Here is a 21551-nt window from a genome sequence, read left to right as displayed (position 1 = left end):
TACCTTTTTTTTTACTCCAGAGATTCTGATTTAGTAGGTGTGGGTAGAGCCCAGGTAGGTGTATTTTGAAAAAGCTACTCAGATAACAATCAATGTACTTGTTGATCTCTACATCTCATTCGCACTCCAATTGTCTTTTGCTTTCCTGGGGGTTACGCTCTGTGATGGATGTCCACTGAGGTGAGTTTTCTTCTGGAAAGTGATCACACTCCACAGAGGTTGGTAGCCAAATGCTTGCCCTGTGACTCCCACCCTTAGCTGTAGCTAATTTATCTAGGGATTGTCACCTGACTCAAAACAGGTCAATTATAGTCTCTTTCCTGGGAATTTGGAATTGGGACAAAGAGATTCCAGTTTCAATCTTGGGCATTCTCTTGAGTCACAATGGAGATTTCTGTATGGTAAGTTTGGGAAACAAAGAAAAATTTTAGAATGAAGCTGTTGCACTGAAAAGAGGAGAGAGTGCACAATGAGTTCTCAATTGTTCTTGACTTCTTGGTTCTAGTCCCTCAGGATGCCTGGTTTCCTTCATGCCCTTATATGATGGGTAATTTTATGTGTCAACTTGACTGGGCTAAAGGATGCTCAGATAGCTGGTAATTCATTATTTCTGGGTGTGTCTGTGAGGATATCTCTGGCATCAATTGAATCAGTATATTGAGTAAAGAAGATCACCCTCCTGAATGTGGGTGGCCATGATCCAGTCCACTGAGGGTCTGAATAGAACAAAAAGGTGGAGGAAGGACAAATTCATCCTCTTTTCTTCAGCTGAGACATCTATTTTCTCCTGCTCTTGGGCACTGGAGTTTGGGCTCTTGACTTTCAGACTCAAACTGGGACTTACACCATCAGTCCCCAGATTCTCAGGCCTTTGGGTTTGGACTGAATTATAACACTGACTTTCCTGGTGTTCCAGCTTGCAAACAGCAGACTGTGGTACTTCTTGGCTTCCATAACCACATGAGCCAATTCCTGTAATAAACTTATATATATATATATATATATATATATATATATATATACACGTATATATAGTCTATTGGTTTTGTTTCTCCAGAGAATCACACTGACTGACACACTTTGGGTAGATGAGATGATGAAATAATAAAATCTCCTTTATTTTGCTTTAATAGACTCCTTTGAGATAACTGGCGTGGTAATTTGCTCTCTCCTGTTCACCGCTCAGCTCATCCTGTTTCATCATGGACCACAAGAACTTCACTGTGGGTTGATGGATTATAGACTGAATAGCTATAGCTAGAAAACAACCTACTGAATTGGGGGTTGGAAGTGGGAAAGTCAGAGGAATGTAAAAGTAAGCTAAGGTTCTTAGCTTATCAGAGGAGATAAATCTTACTAATTCTACACATTAGAAAAATATATTTGAATATGCATATTAAAATTTTGAGAGTAACCACTGAAAAGTTGAATGTAAATATGTATTTCCTTAAAGTAATTGGAGTAACACAAAATAGGCAGAGGAAACTTTAGACCTTTTAATATTATAGATCTCCCCATTAGAAAAACGAAATCAAAACCAGGAAGTATCCCTCAATGAAAAGATCTATGATATTAAATCAATATTGAGAAGTCACTTTTGTCCTACCAAATTGACAAACAAAACAAACAAAAAATATAATATCTAGTGTTGGCAAGGGTATAGAGAAATAAACTCCACATGAACTTTTGGTGTAAATAGATATTGCTACAATCTTTCTAGAAGGAAATTTGGCAACATATGTCAAAGCTGTGATTTTTGACTCAGAAATTCTACTTCTAGGAATGTATCTTAAGGAAATAATTAAGAATGTATTCATTCTTAATTATGAATGTTAGTATTCATTCTAACATGGTTTATAGTAGTGAAAATGTTAAAATAACCTAAATGCTCAAAATTATGGTATTGTTATAATAAATCATACTACTTCCATGCTTCAAAACACTACGCAGCTATTATCAATTATAATGTAGGTTAGTATTTATCAATATGAAATGGAAAGACATTCACAATAGTTTGTTAAATAAGAAATAGCAAGATACAAAGCAATATGGATTGAGCTTTTATAAAATTAATATGTATCTCTATATGCATAGAAAAACACTGAGAAGAACTCATACCATGGTATCAACTGATGCATTTTTCTTTAAGAAATAAACTTGATTGTTCCTTTTCTTCTTTTTGCCTGTCTTCTACAGTGATATTTTTATGATATAATAATATCCTTTTTAATGTGACTTAGAGTTTACCTGGATCTTTCACACTTATGATTCCATTGGAGCCATGTAACAGCTCAGGAAGTTGAGCGAGGAAAATAGTTTCATCATCCACTTTTACCCACGAGAAAACAGAGCTAGTAACTGGTATCAATTCTTGGGACTTCTTCATCTAAGGCCAGTACTCTTTCCCCTGCACCATGAGCGAATGGTACAGTGGAAGTGCCAAAGTTCTCAACAAAAGGATAAGCCAGTTGGGAATATCAATAAGATGTAGTGTGACACATTAAATTCATGTGGGTCTGTGGACAAAATGGGAACAGAATGCTAACCAAGAACAGAGGAATACCACAGGTGCATGCATAGGAATTGTAGCTATGCAAAAAGAAGTATGGACACACACACTCACATACCTATCATCCTGGGAATATGTTTATAGAGATATTAAGAGACTGGAATTTTTCTGTATAGAATTTTGAAGGTGCATTCTGGGTGGTGAAAGTAGAATCAAAGTCTGCCAATAAATGGGCAAACCAGGGGACAAGAAGTCAGATCATATTAAGTAGAAGGGCAAGGGATTGGAGTAGACAGTGGGGGTAGAGTGACTAGCTTTTCTTGTTTGCCCTGGACAGAGGGGTTTCCTGGTACCAAGGATTTTTTTAGTGCTAAAACAGAGAAAGTCTTGGGCAAAATGGGACAAGTTGGCCTCTCCAGCATTGAAGAGAAGTGGGGATGGGTTGAGGCAGAGCTCAAAATTTCAGAAAGCCAGAAAAAACAGAGTGAGCAGGGCAAAAAGCTGGACAACACTTGTACCCCTCTTTTAACTTCTTTTATTTGAAGAGGCAAGGGTTTGCTGTTGTGTGCTGGTTGCTAGAGGGAGAGAACGCATGGCAGGGCTATAGCTAGGTTCTAACTATAGTTGGGCCAGGGGAGGGATTTGACTCGGTTTTCTTGGAGATCTTTTATTTCACCACTAGGCTCCAGTCTCAATTTACAGTAGAGCTTAGCACTTGAGAGCTGCTGAGTTGGGCATTTGACACCCTGGGTTTACAACTTGGCTCTATTGTTGCCTTGCTGTGTGACCTGGGGCTAGTTCCCTAACCATTCTTTGCTTCAATTTTTACATCTTTAAAGCAGAAATAATCATAATCCTACCTTATAAAGTTGCAATGAGCATCCAAAGACATAATACTTGTAATTATAGTGCCTGACACATATCATGCTCCTAAAATGCTAGCTGTTGTTAATACAACCACCATGACCTGGAAACCACAGTAGTCCCAGTGGAGTTGGTGGACATTTGCTTTCTTTTTTCTAACCATCTGGGCACAAAAGTCATTCTATGTTGAAATGGTCTTCTAATTTCTAGTTCCTATTCCAACCACTTCTGATCTTATTCCCATCTTCTGTCCACACTCCACTCTCCAAACTTCTCCTTGCCAGGATCTTTCTCTGCACTTTATCCTTTAAAAGTGTCCTCAAGCTTCATTTCTTTTTGCAAAAGTACCATTTCACCCTTCTTCTGCACTCCCTCTAAGGAACATGTTTGCATTATCAGCAAAGACCTTCTAGTGGCAGAATATCTCAATTGAGAGGCACTATGAGGTTTGCAAATTATGCCTGTAGACCCTTCCACTCATACTGAAAGACCCTTCACTCTCACCCCTGTGATGACTAGGAATAAGGCTGGTCCTTGCTTACTTTGCCTGGATGTGGTCTTCATGGGGCTGAGAGATGGCAAGCAATCATAACTGGGTCAAATCTGAATTGGGCAAGTGCTTGGCCATTATAGCCAATAGGGGAGAGGTAGGCCTCACTGTAGGAAAAAAGAAGAAATTTTTGAACTGACCTCTGGAAACCTCAACCCATAACTGGTTTTTAATTTTTGGAAGTGCCCTAACCTCAGTTGTCAATACTATTACCAGCATAAAATAAATAAGCAAAAACTACATAGCCATGTGGGTTTGGTTGTGGAAGGTGAATTGTCTTTGTGGCTACATGGGGTCATTTCCAGAGAATTTCCCATAAACATTAGTGAGACAAACACTGACAACTGGGAAATGCTACAGCTGGCTAATGCAGGTAGGAAACAGGATGAGATCTTCCTGATCTTGCATGGTATTGAGACAAATTCCACTGAACATTACTCTGAAGGGGCCTTTCCTTGTCAAGACTTAGTCCTCACTATGAGCATTGGATAGCATTACCTGAAAGCACCCCACACTTTCCCTGAATTTCCAAAGGGCTTTCATTCAGTCATTCATTCATTCACCATTTATGAAGGCACTGAGTTGACTCAGGGATATAGGGATCCATAAGACATTGTCCTTTCCCTTGAAAAGCTCACAGTCTAATGTGGGAGGTCATTATTCTTAGAACTGTATACCAAAGGTCTGGGAGTGTATAAGAAGGGGTGACTGTGATAGGCCTCAGGGGGATGGGTTGAAGTTCGAAGGAAAGTCTTTCAGAGGGGATAATGATAAAATAAACTTCAAACTGGAGTCTTTCAGTTAAAACAGGGGAAGTGATGATGGGATGGTGCCATAGGAGGAGGTGTTTTTAACAAGGATACAGAACATTAAGTACCCACAGACCATGCAGGAGATATACACGGGGAAGATAAGAGTGGAGAAATCAGGGTGGAACATGCTAGGTTATGTAAAACAAACGGAGGACTGTGCACTTTATTCTTTAGGTCGTGGAGAGCCATTGAAAGGCTTTATATAGAAAAGATTCATCGTAGGAAGCTTGCTCTGGCAACCCTGTGAAGGATGAGTTTTATGGGGATAAATTGGAGTTAAGATTGGTTAAGAGGCTCCTGTAATAGTTGAGAGTAATAATGGCCTAAACTAAGGCAATGTCAGTGGACATGAAGAGCAGTAAAATTTGAAAATATAATAATAATAATATCATGATAGTAAACAATTACATAGCATAATATACGGCACTATTTCTTTCTTTCTTTTTTTATTTTGCTGTTGAATTTTATTAAGCACTTAAGGAAGAAATAATACACATTTAACATAAATCTTTTCAAAAAATAAAGGAGGAGGGATGACTGATCAATTCTTTTAATGAGGCCAGTATGAACCTGATATTAAAATCTGAGAAAGAAATTGGAAGAGAGAAAGAAAGAGAGAAAGAAAGAAAGAGAGAAAAGGAAAGAGAAAGAAAATTACAGAAATGGCTTATTGATATATGCAACAGCAAGGATGAATTTCAAAATCATCGGTACATAGTTTATGATTCCATTTACATAAAATTCTAAACAAGTTGTAAAATGTTTATATGGCACTATTTCTAATACAACAAACTAGGAAGTAGGTATTATCATTATCCCCATTTTAAAGATACTGAAACTAAAACCAGCTAGGTTAACAAACTTGCCCAGGGCCATTTATTACTGCAGTGGCCAAGGACCAGGAGGTGAGGATATGTCTGTACCTGCAGTCAAAGCCTCATTTACCTTGGCATGAATTAACCATGCTAAGGTCCAAGAGGGATCTGGAATGAGCTCAGCTTTCCAGTAGAGCTAAAAATTTAGGTTTCTGCCAAGATTATCCAAGGAGAGCTACTCCATCAGTAGTAAGATATGGAAGACTGAAACTTGAGAAAGAAGTCTGAGCTGGAGGCATAGGTTTAGGGATTATCAGCAAACAAGTAGTAATTGAAGGAAGTCTTATGAGTGAGAGGGCTTATTTAAGAAGAAGTTGAAAGGAGATAATTAGAGATGAGACAATACCAAACCGGAAAAGTTTTAGGACCTCATGGAATATCAACATTTAAGGGTCTGGTAGAAGAAAATCTATAAAGGAGATGGAGAAGGAACATTTGGAGAGGAAGGAAGCCTGCTATTAGTGAGTTCATGGAGGCCAAGAATAAGAGAGAGAATATTAGGGTCGGAGCCTGCAAAGGTACAAGGTACGAGTCAAACTGTAGAGTGTCCCTCAGTTTTAGCAAACGGGAGGCTGATGGTGACTTTGGTAACAGTAGTTGTAGGAGAAGACCAGAACCAGGAGCTTAGAGTGATTATGGAGTGAGGTTTGAGAAGCAGTGAGCATAGACCACTCTTTGAAGAAGATGGTCGGTGCAAGTTTATCAGACAGGGTCCACTCAGGAAAACAGAGCCACTATGAGTACTGTGGAAATTATGACAGAAGTCTGTCCCTATATGAATGTGGGAGGAGCTGGGGAAGGAGGGAGTTGGAGGGTCAGAGAAGCAGTCACTAAACAAACTGCCTAAAGAACCAGTGCAGGTGGACAAGTTGGAACTGGCAGGGCAATCCTAGAAGCGGGTCTGGTTGCTTCTGATTGGGGCCACAAAGGGAAGCTCATGGAGAGTTCTGTGGAAACTGCTGTCTCTGGGATAGTTGTTGGATCTGTGGTCTCCTGGGGGTTCTGGGAAATTTGTTGGTCAGCAGGGTTAGTAGCCAATAAGGTGAGCTAGAACAAGCTGGCGTCCACTGAGCACTTCTGCATCTATTCCTTTGTCAACATGCCTAACTGAAGCAACCTTCTGGTTCACCTCTGCCTTCCAAATTTTATGTCAGTTCCTAGACTGGCAAAAATTGACCAGAGCCATATGAGGAAGAGAATCCTGGGAAACATGGCTACCAGTCTCAGCCAAGTTGACAAAACCCGGTCCAGCATGGAAGGGGACTTTCCCTCCCCTCTCTCCCTCCCTCCCTTCCTTCCTTCCTTCCCTCTCCCCTTCACTTGTGATCATATTTACATCTGATGGCTCTCTCCTGGCTCCCTTACCATGGAAGGGGAGGGAATATAAAAAGAGGTAGTTTTGCTTTAGTGGAGGACCCCTGAGAATGCTGCAGTGGGCAAAGTTGTAGCATTGAGGCAATGGCTGTAAAGAGGCATGAAGGGGTGCAGTCCAAGACACATGTGGAAGGATTAGCCAATGACAGGAGAATGGACTCTGAATTCTCAGAAGGGGAGGGGGCAAGGATGCATCTGACCATTGACACCTTCAGAGGAAGAAGGGAGGGTAGAAATTAGAGCCCCCATTACAGAGGGGAACAGGGTAAATTAAGCCAACATGGGGAATAGAGTAACTAGTAAGGAAAGCCAAGGTCTTGGAATTTTTCTGGAGGCCAGGATAGAGAATGGCGTGGCTCTCAGGTGGACCATGTAGCGCAAAAGCACATGACTGCAGAGTGAGTCACTGAATAACGACTGGGAGCTTGGTTGCTAAGAGCAACATGGATAAGGAAAAGCAGTTTCCACTGATCTGGAAAAAGAGCTTTTGCAAGGCAAGGTGTGATTCAGTGCACGGAAGGAGCTGTCTCTTTGCCACTTCTGTGTCCAGCGCAATGTTCTATTTGTATTTGATGAATTGAGGTGAAAAGGTGGTGATAAGAAACATGAAGAAAGGGACTAGCATGGAGATCTAATGGACAGCTCACTGGAGTTTATAACTACAATTAGATCAAATCAGTCTCTCAACCTCAGTACAATTGACATTTTAGACTGGATAATTCTCAGTCGTAGGGAGCTGTCCTATACATTGTAGAATGGTTAGCAACATCTCTGGTCTCTATCACCAGATGCCAGCCATAGTCCTCTAGTTTCAACAACCAAAAATTTATCCAGACATTGCTAAATGTACCCTGGAGGGCAAAATCACCCCTAGTTGAGAACTATATCAATTTAGAGGAAAGTAGCCAACCTTTTTCCATTTTGCTAAACTAAACTTCCGCCATACTAGGAGGGACTTGGGGTGAAGTTCAAGTGGGCTTTCCTGAAAATAGGAAACAACCTACTTATATCCAATAGATGATTGGTCAAATTATTCATGGTATATCTGTATAAAGAAATATTACATATCCCTCAAGAATAATAGTATAAAAATATATGAACATGGAATTGTCCTCCAGATCAATTTTTCTAAAAGTATGTATGTGTATATGTTTGTACATATTTGGCCTAGGCAAAAAAAGTATGAGAAGATATACACCAAAATGTTAGCAGTGAAAATCTAAGGGAGGGAAGAATTAAAGGCTTTTCTTCCTTTGTTTCTGAATTTTGCACAAGAATATACAATTTTTTTTAAAGGTGGATATGGGAGGAGAGGGGTATGCTATTTTAGGCCAAAAGAGGGGGGATTTGCTTGTTTATGTTCATTTGATTGGTTTTTGCTCCTGAAGTTATATTCCAAAGAGATGCCATAATTTGACCTTTGGTGCTACTCCTTTAGCGTGTATATTTTTCTGGTAAAATTGAACAAAGCTTACCTGAAGGCTGGAGGATGAATAAGCTAGGCTGTTTCTGCAACCCCCTCCTTCTATCAAGGAGAATTTCAGGTAAAGAAACCACTCAGAAGAAGAGTCTGGAAGAACGTGTACCCAATGCAAGGGCCTGGAAGACCCTCTCTCTGCTGATGATCCAGTAAAGGGAAAGGCGGCCTCCAGGCTTGTCTTTGTGAACTTTCACTCTTTGGCCTAAATTGACTGAAGACATTTTCAGTGCAAAAGCCACTTGTTGAGCTACATGCATATCTTTAATTACCCGCTGGTCCCAGAGTGCAGCTCTTTCCCTTCCCCACTGGCCATAACCCTGAGGAGGCAAAGCCTTCAGGCTTTAGTGAGTCAGCCCTGATCTGGCCAGAGAAGAACAAAATGAGGGGAGGGCAGCTGCTCTGGGGGATCCTGGGTACCTGAAGCCAGTCAAGTTGTGGGCAGCTAGGAGGTGTGTATGTACCTCTTCTGCGGGCCTTTTGTTTGGGGGGAGGGGCTCAGAGCAAGGGCCAGAAGGGGAAGTAGAGGAAATGAAGAACACTTTCAAAAGCAACAGACGTGATTTTTTCTTGTGTATTTATAAAGACCAGTTCTTTAAAGTGATATTTGTTTGACAGTTAGTCACCCCCAACATTTGATGGATATGATTCAGATGACCTTCCCTGACAGCATATTCTGAAAATACAGGCTAAAGTTTCCTGATTGTTCGGAAACCCTCAAAGAGTTCTAAAAGGCAGCATCATCAGCCTGGTTTTTAATCATCTATATTTTTGGTATTGTTGTTGATAGGTTGAAAGCAAATAATAACAACCCTTGGCTCTGCTGGGAGGAATGGATGCCTTCCTAGGGCTGGCAATAATTAATTGCCATCAGATGCAGAGTATAGAGATAAGGTAGAATTCAAGAGTCCTGAGTTCTAAAACTCCCTCAATAGCCATCAAAATGACCTGACTGTGAACAAGAAACTTTACCAACCTCAGATGTAACACGAGGGTAGAGTTAGACTACACAGTGTTTAGGTTCCCATCAACCTTCCTTGATAGCCCAATATTCATCAAGGTTAAGTGTCCAACTCCTGTAAAGTCAGCATCTTGTGTTTAATTCCAGTAATAACACCTCTCATAGAATACTGTCATTGTCTCTCTGGTCCATTAAGTTCTCATTAGGCTGTAGACAGAATCCCTGCCTCATTCACTGTTTTCCAAGAACTTGGAACACTGTCTGCATGTAGCACATAGTCAATAGATATTTGTTGAATGAAAGTATGACTGATCTTAGAGTTTCCCAGTTCCAGCTTCCAGTCTCATTCTTCTGCTTTCTATTACTTCCCTTGCCTTCTCATTGGGTCTAGAATAGAAAATTTGACTCAAGCTTTGGGTGACCTCTGAGTCACTGTGGGGAATTAGCTCCACTAGACATCTATTGGGCATTCACTCTGTTCATCATGACCATTGTTGTGACCATGGGAGTGCGCCTCTCAGATGTTCACCTATGATAGTATGGTCAACTAAAGGCCTAAGCTGCTGAGCTCTGAGCTCTGAAATGCATTGCCGTGTTTTCTAAGACATCTCCTCCTAAAGGCTAATTCTATCCAATGACTGAGTCCAGCAGAGATACTAAGGTAGACCTCTTCCTGGTAGACATGGGTCTCCCCTGATGAGCAACTTTGGCATGAGGACTCCTCAGTAGCCTTGCTGAAATCTCCTTGGAACTTCAAACTTGGACTTAGAACCAGTCTAAGACACTTTCCCTCCCCTCTCTCCCTCCCTCCCTTCCTTCCTTCCTTCCCTCTCCCCTTCACTTGTGATCATATTTACATCTGATGGCTCTCTCCTGGCTCCCTTACCATTCTGTCTCACAAACATTTCCCATCATACAGTTTACCTTATTTAATCTAGTCTTGGCATCTACTTTTTGCAGGACCTGGACTAACAACCATTTTCTCTGAGTTTCCTCTATACCATTGGGTGGGCCCCAAGTGTCTTCTTTGTCCTTCACCCACTCCTAGCAAAATGGATGAGGGGTAGACTAATCACATTTTCTTTTCAAGGAATTTGGAATTGGTAATAAGTTAGTCTCTGTGTATGGCTGTAAGTGAGGGTAACAAATGGTAACCACAGATAGCCATCTTCTGGTCATGATGAACTTGAAGAAGCAGAGAAAGCCAGTCAGAAAAGAAAGAAAACACGAACTCAGAGACTTAAAGATAGTATTGCCTGGGCACTTGACAACATTTCTCTCCCTTGTTTCAGACCCTCAGAGGCTTCACTGTCCTTAACTTCTGCAAGATACTTTAGTATCTATCCAACACATTCCATTCTTGGCTTAAGTTAGTTTAAATTGAATTCTGTTGCTTACAATCAGAATAATCTAGACTGAGATTTAGTACTCATCCCTAATGAAGTTCCAGTATTGAAATAGGCCATTGTTAGCATGTAATGACAGAGGGTAACAGCCATTAACCTGTGCCCTATTGCGAGGGTGACCATATAACTTATCATCCAAACTGACAATTTTCAGAGTGAAAGGGGGTGCTATTCGTAATTGCACTGAAACAAAAGGCTTAATCCATGACTGTTCTGGACAAACTGGGGCTATTATGGTCACACTACCTCCATAAAGAGAGCCAGTTAATAAAAGAATTAATGAGGTTGGACACAGTTGTGGGGAAAAAAACCCCTTATAGTATAGTTGCAATCCCAGGTGTCTCTAAAACAGGATTTTTTGAGATTACTTTTTACATGTTCCCATTTTTCAGACAAGGAAATTGAGGTTCAGAAGGAAGTAATTAGCTGAAGTCCACTCAGCTAATAAGTAGAACAGCTAGACTCGAACCCATGTTTCTGGTCCCCTAGCCCAATGCTCTTTCCTCCATGCAAGAGCCCTCAGAAGGGTTGACTTACTCTCACAGTGAGTTCCGGCTCCTCTCCCTGCCTGGAACACCATGGCCACTCCAAGCACATATTCTTAATGAGAGTGTATTCTTAACACATTCTTGGGAAGTGTCTTCCTTGTGCCAGTGTGACAAATTGTATTTTCCAAAGATGGTCACAGTGATATCTCTCATCCTATATGCTCTTCTACAATGGATTCTTGCCACTCCTCTATCAAGAGGTAGAGTCTATTTTTCCACCACTTTGAATCTGGGTGAGCCCTATGACTGCTTTGACCAAGAGGATATGGTAGCATTAATGCTGATGTAGTGTGACTTCTTTGCAGTTTTTGCTTAGGCTGTTTAGAATGCTTACAGCCTAAGCAAAAACTTGGTTCCCTTTTGGAACTCACCACCATGCTGTGAGAAGTCACAGCCATCTGGAAAGGCTGTGGTCAAAAGCCCAACTGAACTTCTTGCCAACAGCCAGCATCAACTCCCAGCCATGTGAATGAGCCATCTTGGACATTCAACTCTGTGGAGTGTTCAGATGACTGTAGTCCAGCCAACGTTCAAGTGCAATCTCACAAGCAACACTAAGTGAGAATCACTTAGATGAGCTAAGTCAATCCATGGAATCACGAAACATGATAATAAATTTTTGCTTTAAACCACTAAGTTTTGGAGTGTTTTTTTAGGTGGCAATAGATAACTAGAACATCCAGAATCCTCTCTCCAAGTCCAAGCCAGGCCCAAGCTGGGAATGGACTTCCCTACTGGGGTAAAGTAATCACCTTCTAATTATAGCCACTGAGAATGATCTATTGTTTCTCAAGAGAGCTCTTTTTGGAAGACAACCCTCAGAACGGGAGAAAATATTTGTAAACGAAGCAACTGACAAAGAATTAATCTCCAAAATATACAAGCAGTTCATGCAGCTCAATATCAAAAAAATAAACAACCCAATCCAAAAATGGGCAGAAGACCTAAATAGATATTTCTCCAAAGAAGACATACAGATTGCCAACAAACAAATGAAAAGATGCTCAACATCACTAATCATTAGAGAAATGCAAATCAAAACTACAATGAGGTATCACCTCACACCAGTCAGAATGGCTATCATCAAAAAATCTACAAACAATAAATGCTGGAGAGGGTGTGGAGAAAAGGGCACCCTCTTGCACTGTTTGTGGGAATGTTTTTCTGGTTTTTTTTGTGGTACGCGGGCCTCTCACTGCCGTGGCCTCTCCCGTTGCGGAGCACAGGCTCCGGACGCGCAGGCTCAGCGGCCATGGCTCACGGGCCCAGCCGCTCCACGGCATGTGGGATCCTCCCGGACCGGGGCACGAACCCGCGTCCCCTGCATCGGCAGGCGGACTCTCAACCACTGTGCCACCAGGGAAGCCCCTGTTTGTGGGAATGTAAATTGATAGAGCCACTATGGAGAACAGTATGGATGTTCCTTAAAAAACTAAAAATAGAACTATCATAGGACCCAGCAATCCCACTACTGGGCATATACCCTGAGAAAACCATAATTCAAAAAGAGACATGTACCACCATATTCATTGCAGCACTATTTACAATAGCCAGGGCATGGAATCAACTGAAATGTCCATTGACAGATGAATGGATGAAGAATATGTGGCACATATATACAATGGAATATTACTCAGCCATAAAAAGGAACGAAATTAAGTTATTTGTAATGAGGTGGATAGACCTAGAGTCTGTCATACAGAGTGAAGTAAGTCAGAAAGAGAAAAACAAATAACATATGCTAACGCACATATAGGAATCTAAAAAATGGTACTGATGAGCCTAGGGGCAGGGCAGGAATAAAGACACAGATGTATAGAATGGACTTGAGGACACAGAGGGGGTAGGGGAAGCTGGGACAAAGTGAGAGTAGCATTGACATATATACACTACCAAATGTAAAATGGATGGCTAGTGGGAAGTTGCTGCATAGTACAGGGAGGTCAGCTTGATGCTTTGTGACGACCTAGAGGGGTGGGATAGGGAGGGTGGGAGGGAGGCTCAAGAGGGAGGGGATATGGGGATATATGTATACTTATAGCTGATTCAGTCTGCTGTACAAGAGAAACTAACACAACATTTTAAAGCAATTATACTCCAATAAACATATTAAAAAAAAAAGAGAGAGAGAGAGAGAGCTCTTTTCAGGATATGAATGGGGAAACCATTTATCTGAGGTTTTATTACCTGAGATAAGAACTGTGAGTTTCTTTGGGGTTTTTCCTGGAACAAACCAAGTTAAATTCCAAGAATATTTGTCACTCCATCCATGATTTGGCCCTCCACGTACCCGCCTCATCTCCTAAACTCTCTGCTGTGATCTGACAATATCTCATGGTTTTAGTGCCTCACTGACAGTGGACTATTTTCCTGTACCATGCTGTGCTCATGTCATGATCTCACCCTGGAATTCCATTCCTACCTCAATTCATCTACTCCCATCTTACTCATCTTTGGTGTACTTTGAGACTGGACATTCTCCTCTCAATGAGGTGTCCCTGAATGCTCTGCATTCATCTATCTAAGCAGGTAACACACTTTATTGGAGTGGCCTGTTAATATGCCCAACTTCTCAAGGAGGATTAACCCTCTGGGTGATGGGACAGCCTCTATGTATGTATGTATGTATGTATGTATCTATCTATCTATCTATCATCTATCTATCTATTTATCTATCTCTTATTTATTTACTTATTTATTTAATTTGGGGTCTTATTTCTTTTTGAATCCTCAGCATTAAGTCAGACACTGATCAAGAAATGTTTGATGAGGTAAAACCAAGGAGGGTCAATAAAAATAAATGGAAAGTTTTTAGAGAATTCTTTCCCTGTTAACCAGCCCTTCTCACCAACAATTACTCCTTCTACCAATAAGAATCACAATAACAGCAAAAGCAAACACTACAAAGCATTTACGATGTGCCAAGAACTCTTCTAAGTGCCGTTCGTATGTAATACATACAATCCTCACAGCCTTACAAGTTGGAGATTATTATCATTCCCATTTTAGAGATGAGAAAATCGAGTTACTCATCCCAGAACCCATGGTCTGTATGGGGCAGAGCTGGAATCTGGATCTACAGTCTGGTTCTAAAGTGTGGGCTCTTACTTACCACTCAGCACAGCCTTCCTGGAACTGATCATCATGACTTGACCTCCCTGGGAAGGCTCAGGGTTAAGCGCCCCAGCTCTGCTCTACAGTGCTCTGTCTGGGGCAAGTTGCTAGTAACTGCAGCATTCCCACAGGGAGACGAGGTTTACTGAAAGAGGAAGAAAGGCAGATAAATAATTTACTACCTGAGGATTGAGAAGAGATTTCTTGGATTAAGAGTCAGGAAATTCAAAAGACACAATTGAGACAATAAGGTAATAAATGACACAGTTATTATCCAATTGGCTACAGGCTCATTCCAGCTCCGGAGGCTGCATTTCCCCTGACATGGCTCCCTGTTTCTGCCCCTCCAATATAATCCCTCCACAAACACAGGCAGATTTCCTCCCACCCACTTCTACCAAAATAAATTTGCTTGTAAAGCCTAAATTCTTTTTTTTTTTTTTTTTAAGGAGTGAATCTCCCAAGTTATTAAGGGTGTGTGTTGAGCTATGGGACTGGGAAAGGAGTCAGAGAGAGAAAAAGAGATAAAAAGAGGGAGAAAGAACAGAAAGACTTGAGGGGGTCAGCAGAAAGAGAGCGACAGAAAGAATCAGAGACAGAAAGAGACAGAGACATGGAGAGACATCACCCTGTTGTTTAATATAATCTCACACTGATCGGGGGACCCACCTCAGTGGGGTTCCTTGGAAATGCGGTCAAGCCAGTAATAGATCCATTGAGGAAATCAGTCAACTGACCACCCAAGTTCCAAAACAGAACAGAAACTTCATTTTTTTATCTGGGTGTTGTTCTTATTTTCTCTTTGCATGGGCTGTTGGGAGGCTGTATAGAGTAGTGAGTGAGAGGGTGGGTTCTGGGGCCAGACTGTCTGCCTTGGAATGCTGGCTGTACCACTCACTAGCTGTGGGAGCTGGGGCAGCTCTCTTTATCTCTTTGTGCTTCAGTTTTCTCATCTATAAGATGGGAGTCATAACAGCACCTACATTAGGATGGGAACAATGAATATGCATGAAAAATACTTAGAACAGTACCTGGCACACTGGAAGTACTGGTACTTGATAAATATTAACTTTAACAGTCTTAGCAAAATATCTGAGACCCAAAGCTCATCCCTTCTCTGATGAGGGCTGTGGAGCCAACATTCTGCAGGTTACTTCTCTCTGTGGTCAGAGGGTAAAGGTCAGACAGAAGGGTCTCACTTGATGGGGTGGAGGTCAGGGGGAAAGAATTGTTAAGGCTGGAGAGTCTCACTTGGATCACTTCCCACCCATAGTTGTTCATTTATGAAACAAATAGTTATTACATTCTTCTTCGGTCCTGTGCTAGAAGTTAAGGGTAGAGAAATGAGTAAGAAGGGCCTGTGCTCTTAAACATCACATTACAGGGAAGAAGACCGACAGGTGGAATTAACATGAATCCCATGGGTTCCCAAGAAGACCTGGGTTCAAATCCAATGATGGATGAGCTAAGTGACCTTAGGTTTATGTCTTCTCTGAACCTCAGATTCCTTTTCACTAAAATGCAAATAATAGAAACAATAACAACAACAATTATAATATCTAATTCAAAGATTTTATGAAGTATAAATGAAAAAATTCACATAAGATATTTAGCACAGAGCTTAGCATATACTGCATATTCAATAATTATGGCTTTTTTTAAAAAGTGATATAATAGATAAAGGAAGAGTAATAGAAACATGATAGCTTTAAAAGAAACAGTGATATGATAAAGATCTCTGAGGAGCCAGAGGAGATTGGTATTAAACATGTTGTGCAGTGAGGGAAAGTGGGCCAAGTGGGAAAGGCTGTGGAGAGGGGGGAATATTGGAACTGGTTTTTTTAATGATTAGGAGTTTACCGGGGAGAAAGGAGGGGGCATTCCTGGCAGAGGAAATGACAGAAGCAAAGCACAGAGGAAAGAAAGGAGATGGCACAGAAAACAGTATGACGGTTCCTGAAAAACCTAAAAATAGAGCTACCATATAATCCAGCAATTCCACCCTTGGGTATATATCTGGAAAAAACAAAAACTCTAATTCAAAAAGATACAGGCACCCCAGTGTTTATAGCAGCACTATTTATAATAGCCAAGACATGGAAGCAACCCAAGTACCCATCAATAGATGAATGGCTTAAGAAAATGTGGTGTGTGTGTATATATATATATATAATGGAATGTTACTCAGCCATAAAAAAGAATGAAATAATGCTATTTGCAGCAACATGGTTGAACCTAGAGAATATTATGCATAGTGAAATAAGTCAGACAGAGAAAGACACATACTATATGGTATCATTTATATGTGGGATCTAAAAAATAATACATACAAAATAGAAACAGACTCACAGACATAGAAAACAAACTTATGGTTACCAAAGGGGAAAGGGAGACAGGGAGTAGGGGATTTAACAGTTACAAGCTTCTATATATAAAATAGATAAGCAACAAGGATTTACTGTATAGCACAGGGAATTATACCCAATATCTTATAATAACCTATAATGGAATATAATCTGCAAAAAAATCTTGAATCACTATGCTGTACACCTGAAACTAACACTATCTGCACTAACTAACACGGTCTGCACTCCGGTGAATTTGGGAAATGCTGGGTGAAACTAAGGTGAGCTCTTTGCTCTGAGGCTCCACAGCACCTCTTTTAAAATACATTTTTATTTTTTTACAAATTTTAAGGTTACACTCCATTTACAGTTATTAAAAATTATTGGCTATATTCCTGTGTTGTACAATACGTCCCTGAGTCTGTCTTACACCCAGTAGTGTGTATCTCCCACTCCCCCACCCCTATACGAGGCCTCCCTCCCCAAGAAGAAGACACACATACAGCATTTCCCAAAAAAGCTTGTCCCATGTCCTGTAATGTTAGTTCTGAGAAATTTAATTAGGCAAATCCTGCTCTAGGTATGACAGTAGAGGCTGCATCTTCAGATTGGCATTTGAGCAGGTTCATTAGACCATGGGAAGAATGGAAGTTTATAGGATGGATTGAGGGTGAGGAGACGGAAGACAGGAGATCAGTACGGAGGCAGTGAATGGAGCGTGTGACAGACGGTGAGGGTCCAGGGCAATGCCAATGTGGAAAATGGGGGCCAGCTTAGAGTCGCAGTAAAGAGCATGGAGTCCCAGCTTTGGCCCTTAGTAGCTAGTGACCTTGAACCAATGATTTTGCCTCTCTATGCCTCAGTCTCCTCCTCTGTAAAATGAGAGTAATAATATCCTCATGGGGGTATTATGATTATTGAATGCGATAATATTTACAAAGCACTTAGAATAGTGCCTGGCATATATTAACACTGCAAGAGCATTTTGTTAATTAAATGGAGAAAACAGGATAGAATTCTCAAAGGAGTTTTGTCGGAGCAAATCAGAAAAGAGAGAGTGCGCTGTCCAAAGCACGTCTCTGTTTTCTTGTCCTGTGCTGGTTCCTTTGCTCTTTCTTACACTTCCCGTGGTTCCCTTTCTCCCTTTCTTGTTTTGTTTTCAGACCAGATCTGCCATATTGCTTGACAAAGAACAAACTGGGAATTTATCTGAGCATTCGATGTACATGAAGGCAAATAAAATGAAATAAAACAAAATTTAAAATAACAACATATTAAAATTGTATATTAATATAAAATATGTAATAAAAATGACACTCATACACAATTTAAGTGGTGCAGGCCATTCATCTTCTCATTCCACCCTCAGGGAGCTGTGACTGCTATTGGCCCAGGGGGTCTCCATCCCCGTGTGCTGCTCAGAGATGAAGTAACGTGCCAAGCTGAGGATGATTCCAGGATTTAAAGGTAGCTATTTTCTTATGACTTGTCTCTGAAATGCAAGCCATGTTGGTCTATTGCTCAACTGGAGAAACAGAGGTCTGTTTCTGGAAGAAATACTGGCTGTATTAGCCTTACTCGAGGCACCATTATAAAGACTTTGCAAGGTAATCCTGATGTTATTTTTGTCTAACACACTTTAGAGCATCCCTGAAACTCTCTTGAAATTTAAAACTGCGATTATGACCTGGGTCTTCCTGACTCCAAAGTCCTTGCTTTTTCCATCACATAGACCCTTGTAGACAAGTGCTAGTGAGTCATCTGCTTGTTAATTCAACACCTCTTTACTAGGTGTCTGCGACATGCCGGGAAGTGTGTCAGATGCTTGGGGGTGGAGTGCAGAACAAGTTAGACACAGTCCCTGTTCTCATGGGGCTTCCAGGCTCTGGAGAAGGTGCTGAGCAAGAAATGAACTGCTGCAAAGCAGAGGAGGAGAGGTGGGGGGAGAGATTCACCTATTCACATGCGAGTACAGCACTAGCTTCACTCACTTGGTAAGCCTAACTTAAGTTAGGGTCCTCGGTGTCATGATCAAATCAAATCAAAACCAGGGCTAACTTTTGGAATGTGGGGTCTCAGAGAGTGTGGCTTAGCCCAGTTATCTTTCACCTTGGCCACCCTTTAGAATCATCTGGGAAGTATATATGCTCAGGCCTTATCCCAGATAAATGTGATAAAAATCTCTGTTTAAGTTAAAGACTAAGACATGACCCAAAGCTTGAGAAGATGCTCTCTCCACACATTGGCCCATGTGTGGAGAAAATGCCCTCGATCTTAGAAATATTGATAGAAAGGTATATGGGATGGCCTTAAACACATCAGCTCTGGAGATAGACCATCAAAGCTGGAATTCTAGCTCCACAGCTTTCTAGCTATGTGGCTTATGTTATTTGACTTCATAGGGCTCCAGTTTTCAATTAAGGGGATTAAATGAGTTAGTAAATTTAAACCTCTTAAAAGAGAAAAAGTATAGCAAATACTTAGTAAATGTTGGCTCTCATTGTTTTTCTCATTATGAGAAAATCTCACAGACAAATGTGAAGCTCAGAGGAGTAGCCCTTAAGCTCTTTCCTTGGACTCTTGCTGTGTCCCTTCTTCTGTGTTCAGGTCTTCTCATATCGTATGGGTCTTCTATTGTCCTGAGTTTCTAAATAACCACATTCTGTACCCCAATGTCCATTTTAATTGATGCTTTACTTGTTCTTTGGCTTTGGGTATTGTGGTAAATTAAAAATGGCTTCAAACTCTTTGCTACTCATCTTATTGAGTCAGAGAGTCTAATTTCTATTCCCTTGAATCTGGGCTGAGCTTAGTGTTTTGCTTGATCAATAGAATGCGGTGGCAATGATGTTCTGCAATTCTGAGACCAAGTGATAAGAAGACATGAAGCTTCAGCCTGGGAGTCTTGGAGCACTCACCCTGCGAAACAAATTGCCATGAAAGATGTCTAACAACTGTGAGCCTACCGGGCTAGAAAGAGCACAGGCAGAGGCCACACAGAGTGGCCCTGAGATGCAGGAGGAGGGAGATGTCCCCGCAGCCAGTCTCACCAGATGCTCCAGGCTTCACATGGAATAAGATGAGTTGTCCCTGCTGAGCCTGGCCTCAGTTGTAGATTCATGACCACGATAGATTAGTAAGGTTTAGGGTGGTTTGATTTGTAGTGATAGATAAGGGGAACAGAAATTTATAAACTCAGGGCAGCAGCTCCTTCTCTGGGAGAATGGAGCTATGCCTATAACATGTCATGGATGTCCTGATTGAAGAAATAAAGCACATTTTGTGAAGCTGGGTGACACTGGCCTCAGTAATTCTGAGGCCCACTTACATGTTGCTGATTTAACTAGAGTTGAATGTGAAGAGTCCTCCCATTGTTGGAAAGTTTGCTCTTATGTTCTCTACAGTTAAAAACATATTCCAGAAGAAGGGTGCTGAGGATAACTGAGAGGCAGAGCTGATTCACAAAGCTGAGGCTAAAAAAGGAAATGATTCATATGTTAACAGTGTGAAATTCCATTCAACAAAACTTTATTGTACATCTAGGATGTGCCAGCCTAGGTACTAGAGACATACAGATAAAATCCCCATGGGTGCCTGGCCCACCAAGCTGAGGTGTCAGCACAGCCATTTCTCACTAGGCACTCTAATCTGGAGTGCTGGGTGTAAGGCCTCGGCATGAAGCACCCTGTGAATAAGCATGAAGCACAAAGGAAAAGGAAAAAAAAAAAAGCAAGCTGCAAACCCTCTGAAAAAAGTGCCTCTGCACCTCTACCTCTTGCGGAGGTTGGGATCTTCAGTGGAGTCTCCTATTGCAGGGGGACCTTTAAGATGGAGGAGGAGTAAGACGTGGAGATCACCTTCCTCCCCACAAATACATCAAAAATACATCTACATGTGGAACAACTCCTACAGAAACACCTACTGAATGCTGGCAGAAGACCTCAGAAAGGCAAGAAAATCCCCACGTACCTGGCCATGTGGCTGACAGGGTCTTGGTACTCCAGTCTGGTGTCGGGCCTGAGCCTCCGAGGTGGGAGAGCCAAGTTCAGGACATTGGACCACCAGAGACCTCCCAGCCCCACATATCAATCAGTGAGAGCTCTCCCAGAGATCTCTGTCTCAACACCAAAACCCAGCTCCACCCAATGGCCAGCAGGCTCCAGTGCTGGATGGCCCATGCCAAATAACTAGCAAGACAGGAACACAACCCTATCCATTAGCAGAGAGGCTGCCTAAAATCACACTAAGTTCACAGACACCCCAAAACACACTGCCTGATGCAGCCCTGCTGACCAGAAAGACAAGATCCAGCCCCACCCACTAGAACACAGACACCAGTCCCCTCCACCAGGAAGCCTACAAAAGCCACTAAACCAACCTCACCCACTGGGGGCAGACACCAAAAACAACGGGAACTACAAACCAGCAGCCTGCGAAAAGGAGACTCCAAACACAGTAAGTTAAACAAAATGAGAAGACAGGGAAATATGCAGCAGATGAAGGAGCAAGGTAAAGACCCACCAGACCAAACAAATGAAGAGGAAATAGGCAGTCTACCTGAAAAATAATTCAGAGTAATGATAGTAAAGATGATCCAAAATCTTAGAAACAGAACGGAGAAAATACAAGAAACCTTTAACAAGGACCTAGAAGAACTAAAGAGCAAAAAAACAATGATGAACAACACAATAAATGAAATTTAAAATTCTCTAGAAG

The sequence above is a fragment of the Hyperoodon ampullatus genome (genome assembly GCF_949752795.1).
Source record: "Hyperoodon ampullatus genome assembly, chromosome: 7".
Taxonomy (NCBI): Eukaryota; Metazoa; Chordata; class Mammalia; order Artiodactyla; family Ziphiidae; genus Hyperoodon; species Hyperoodon ampullatus.
This window is presented reverse-complemented; position numbering follows the sequence as displayed.